Below are 6,019 nucleotides of genomic sequence, written 5' to 3'. Positions count from 1 at the left end.
AATTTGTATCGCATCAGTGCTCTTGCGCCGACCGTGTACCAACATGTAAATTAAACAATGAATAGGAACAAAAGCAAATGAAGCTGCATAATGGTCAACGTTTCCTGTGGCTGGCTTCCTGAGGATGCGCTGGGAGAGGTCCGGCTCACGGCCGCGGTGCACGCCCAACCCCCCGCCTCCCAGGGACACCGCAGGCCCGCGGCCGCAGGCCCAGACGCGGCGCTCCGGCCGCTCCCGACGGCGGGCCGCGGCTCCGGTGCTCCTGTGCGCGTGCGTGCGTCCACTTCCCCTCGGCCGTGACCGCCTTGCACACGCCGCCTCGGCCCTGAGAAAAGGCGGCTGCTCTGTTAGACCGGGCTCCTACTAGGGGCACTATTCTTTCCCACGGACGTCAGAAAGTACATTTCATTATTCTAAGATTTTTAGAATTTTGATCTTTTTTTTTTTTTTTTGAGAGGGCATCTCTCATATTTATTGATCAAATGGTTGTTAACAATAAAATTCAGTATAGGGGGGTCAATGCTCAATGTACAATCATTAATCCATCTCAAGCCTAATTCTCGTCAGTCTCCAATCTTCTGAAGCATAACGAACAAGTTCTTACATGGTGAACGAATTCTTACATAGTGAATAAATTCTTACATGGTGAACAGTGCAAGGGCATTCATCACAGAAACTTTCGGTTTTGATCACGCATTATGAACTATAAACAATCAGGTCAAATATGAATATTCGTTTGATTTTTATACTTGATTTATATGTTGATCCCACATTTCTCCCTTTATTATTATTTTTTTTATTTTTAATAAAATGCTGAAGTGGTAGGTAGATGCAAGATGAAGGTAGAAAACATAGTTTAGTGCTGTAAGAGGGCAAATGTAGATGATCAGGTGTGTGCCTATGGACTAAGTATTAATCCAAGCTAGACAAGGGCAGCAAAACATCCACGGATGCAGAAGATTTCTCTCAAAGCAGGGGGTGTGAGGTTCTGAGCCTCACCTCTGTTGATCCCCAAATTCTCACCTAATGGCCCCCCTGCGACTGTGCCTGTCTTAGGTTGTTCCTCCCTTGAGGAATCTTACCCGTCTCTGGCTAACCAGTCATCTTCCAGGGCCATACAGGGAAATGTAAAGTTGGTAAGTGAGAGAGAAGCCATATTGTTTGCAAAGGTTAGCTTTTTACTTCTTTGCAGATTTATGCCCTGTGGATTCTATGCCCAGCACTTGTCTCGAGGTATCTTTACCACCTGGAGGAATTATGATACTTGGTAAATTCGATATGAGGCACAAATTCTATTTAAGGGTTGTAATTAGGAAGGAAGAAGAAAAGCTATAGAGGTAGCATATGGAAGAAAACATGGGAGGATTGATTATTTCTTTGACATATCTTCTTGTAGAGTACCTTAAGCATCTATAGGTTTTAAACTAACTAATTTGCACACACATATTAACATAATAGGAATACGGTAACATAAACATAGCAAATCTATAATTACCATCCAGATTTTGATCATTTTAAAGACTGAGAATAAAAGAAGGGATGTACAACCCATACAGATCCTTCCTGGAGTTCCGCCTTGGCAGGTCCTTGCTTCACTGCTGGTAGCCAGGGATTGCTCACCCCCTACCCAGTCACTAGAGCTGGTATCACAGTGTTTAGACTTCAGTGTTCAAGATGAGCCCCTATCTAGAAAATGGGAAGGTTCCCTTTGTCCTCAGATCCTTCGAGAGTATCTCCCAAACCCTCCTTTCTTGCCTTAGGACGGGCTTCTCTGAGGGACGAATGGCAGTGGGAAGACCAGGCTTTCTTACCAAGGAAGCGTCGCTCTCGCTCACCGTAGTACACTGAGACCCTGTGGCTACAGTGAGTGCACTCATTCCCCAGTCCCCAGGCCCTAAGTAATGCCACTCTGCGGGGCTGAGTGCTCAGCCCAGGCTGTTCCCACTGAGTTCAGTGCCTTTTCAGTTTCTCTCCATCTGGGAGTCAAACTGTATTAGGATCTAGTTTTGCCCAGGAAAGCCTTTACCATGTAACCTTTAACAATATCCAGGACACAAGTTAACCACCCCCAAACACTTCAGTTTTTTTCATTGTTAAATTGCCAAAAGCCATTCTGGTTATATATATTTTAAAAAAGCTATTTTTTGTAGTAGAATATGAATTTGGTTAAAATCAGACAAAATTTACTTTCATGATCTTGATGCCTGTCTGTGGACTCAGGAAACAGCACTGCAGTGGAGAGCCCAAGTTCATCCACTTCTTTCTCCTCCTGACACTTAGCTTCCTTCTACAACATCCCCGGCAGCATGAGCTCAGACCAGCTGGGCCGCTCAAAACTGTGACTACGTGGGGATAGAGGCAGGGACTCTCCAGGGGGCACAGTGGGGGTGCATGAACCCAACAGAAGAGGGTAAACTTGTGGACACATGTGCAAGAGCAATTTAAAATATATTGCCCCACAAACTCATGATCAGTAACTTCTCTGTAATGAAAAGAACGCTCATCTCTGTCAAACTTCTTATTTAGAAAACAGAGGTCAAAATAATAGGAGTCTGGTGGAAAAGGGCCCTGGGTCAAGAAAATGTGCAGAAAACTTAAGGCTTACAGAGAAGAAAAATCATGGATTTAGGAAAGGGATTTAAAAGAAGTGACCTAGGCTGGGGCCAGCACAGGGACCGGGGAGTCACAGGATGAGAATGACGTGATTCGGCCAGGCCTGATGTACTGAGACCCTGTGGCTATAGTTAGTACACTCATTTCATACAGTACAGATCGGTCCCAGGACTGACCTTCAGGGGAGCAGAAGGCTCATGGGGTCAGGCAGTGTACCATTCTGAGAGCTCCTGCCCTGCAGTATCCGCATTGGCTTGGTTGTGTCTTAAATTTTTCAACAGGGAAGAAATTCTCCATAAAAGGAGATAAATAACATAAAATCAAAATGTGAAATTGAGACCACAAAGCCGTATCCTGTTAGTCAAACAGTTTGTGCGACTCTTTTTAGGCCACTATTGTCTCACACTGGGGTGACAGTAACACCCTCCTACCCAGTCCCCTAAGTGGCCTGAGTGATTTTTCTCAAACTCATAACTACTCACATCTTCGCTAGTTAAGCTCTTTCATTGTCCTCTAGTTGCCTTTAAGATTAAGAAAGAAAATTTTCTTTACTTCACTAGAGTTTCCTTACATGGTCAAGGCCAAAAAAAAACTGAACAAGTTATTGGTCGGTTGGTTGGTTTTAAGTCTGGCTGCCTGTGAAAGGATGCTGTGTGCCCGTTGTCTCTGTTTTGTTTTCTTTTCCAAGCTTTTTGTATCTATTTACATTCAGGTGCTTGCATTCTCTTTCAGACTCACGCCTTCCAACGAGATGCACTGTGAGGATGTGGTGAAATGTATGACATACAGGGCAGCATTATGAGCTACTCAAGAAGTTTTGACTGTAAAAAGTACAGGATGGGCAAGAGCCCTTGAGGTAGGCAAACTAGTCAGTCCTATTTATGCTATTAATTATCCACTTTTTCTCTACTGTCCTCTAAGCAAACAAAATAAAACGTAAAATTAAAAAGTTAGGCAGTGTTATTTGGGGATTCCTTTCAACTCTTACATTTTATCAATCTAAGAAATTTGAATGAGTATTCTATTCGTAATCTCACGGAACTTCTCAGAGAACCCCACGGCACTCAATCTGCCCCTCGTTTCTTGGGTCGCTGTAGCTCCGTGGCTGCTGTAGGCAGTGGGGTCTTTTTTTCCTTTTCCATCCGAGTCATTTTCTGATTGCTCCAGATGTGCATCTTCCATTTTGATATATCCACACATTGTCCTAGTTTATGTTTAAAGCTAGTTAATGTTTAAAATCTACCTTGGAACCATACTTACTAAAAGCTCTGTGTTTCCTTCCATAGAATTCCAAGATGGTTTTAGTAATTGCATTCTGTAGACCTCAGTAGATGTTGTTATCAGAAATATTTGGCTTCTTTCTTGGCTTTTAAGAAGGCATTCAGAACACCCATTCCCCAGTGCTCAGCCTGAAGGAAAGACAGTCCTCTGTGCCCCTGTTAATACTGAACAAAAAAGACCAATTCCAATAAAATGGTCTGGGAGATTCTAATTAAATGGTGATTATTAGCATCTTTCAAAGCTAGACCTGCCTTTAGGCTGTCTGTGGCTTTCTATTCTTTTGCAATACAAGGATAGATGCCCGACAAGACAAAATAGAATTTAGAAGTGATGGATGAAACATTATTCCTTTGCAAGAGGAAAAAATCACTTTGTTCAAGTACCTGCTTGGTTTCATTGCTGCATTTGAACCTCAAGGACAGAAATGTGGAGCAGCTTATCTACAATTGTTCTTCTATTACAAGTTTACCAAGTGGGCTCTTTTGTGTATGTGTGCAATTTTCATTGAGACTGTAATCACAATTTGGAATATTTGTTCTTAATTTCTTACAAGTTGGTAAGCATAGCCATAGGGAAATCTATGCGGAAATTGTATTTTCCAATGGTTTGACAGTTTCTTTCTAATTAGTCCTTAGGGTATCTATGGTTTCACAAATTTATGTTGAACTAGATGAGAAAAATTCTGGCATCAGCAAGAACCTTGTTTTGCCCTGTAAATCAGAGAAAGTCATCACTCAGATATTCAAGTAAACCTTTTTCAAATGCATGCCCTCTGAAGTTCACTTTAGAGTAGGGTATGAGCCCTAAAGTGTGATTCAAACATAGGAGCAAAAGCTGCTAGTAAAGGATGGAACCTGCATAGCTGTGCTCTGGCTTGCTGCTCTGACACTGCTAGGATGGGTGAGAACAAGGGAAGAAATGATGCTCTGAGCTGATGAAAACAGACGCTGGAAGCAGTTGTGACCCAGATGTGGCTAGAGAAACAGACTGAGAAATAATTTTACAAAGTTCCCAGAAAGGCTTGTGCATGCTACACACAACCAGCAACAATATGGCTTCAGGGTAAGAACCTGGACCCAAGAGGCAGACAGACCTGGCTTGTATCAAACCGTGGGCAAATTTACTACACTATCCTGTGACTCAGTTTTCTTATTTGTGAAATGGGATAATAATAAGCTATTTCTCATAGTTGTTTTGAGGATGGAATTAGATAATGCTTGTCAGGCATATGGTAAGTATTCAATTGCATGTGTCAAAAAATGGCCCTCTTATTGCTGTTGTAATGAATAGGTTGTACTTTGGCATGGACTCCATCTATTTCCAAAGAATTTTGTGGAGGTCCAAACCGTGGCCAAGGTCGGACCCCAGCCCTTCTAAGATGGCGCTCACATCCGGCAGTGGAACATCCCACGCATCCACCCTGCCGAGTAGGAAAATCCCCCTCCCAGACCATATAAGTAGTTCCGCGTTTGTGCTAAGCTCGTGCTCTCCGGTTAGTACCTATCAGCTTAAAGGTCACGCGTGATCGCTCACCCAATAGGCTTAGCTACCCTATATAAGTGATGTACTGAATAATAAAGAGAGAGCTCTCCCCCCACCATTAGCTTGGCACGTACTGAAGACTCAAGAATAAAGATTGGAGAATGAACCAGGTCTGTGTCTTTATCACTGTCGCCACCGACCAGAGCCCTGGGCGGGACACAACCCGATAACTGGTGCCGAAACCCGGGAGCCTCTCCGAGCTCCATGCGTAAGTCAGAGCTTTCTTCACGAGACACAACCACCCGGCAGAACTGACGACTGCGGACGACATAGAGCTTCTTGCCCTGCAACAGTTCCAGTGGACTCCATTTGGAAAGATCGCCAGAGAAGCCCCCGTAGAGGAGGAGGGTGAGTGGACCAACGAGCAAAACGAAAGTAGGGTTAGAAAAGGTGAGGGTGAGCAGCTGTGGTGGGTGTTCCTGTCTTGTCTGATTGTCATAGTGTTCTTTGTTATACTGTTTTGTATTGTCATGTATGGAATGAAAGGGTGCCAGTGAAAGTTCGCGAGGGAGCGACAAAGCAATAAAGTTCGCAGGATAGCGACGGATGCAATAAAAGATCGCGGGATAGTGACAAGAATACC

The sequence above is a fragment of the Manis javanica genome, chromosome 10 (assembly GCF_040802235.1).
Source record: "Manis javanica isolate MJ-LG chromosome 10, MJ_LKY, whole genome shotgun sequence".
NCBI lineage: Eukaryota > Metazoa > Chordata > Mammalia > Pholidota > Manidae > Manis > Manis javanica.
Note: the sequence above shows the minus strand (reverse complement) of the source record.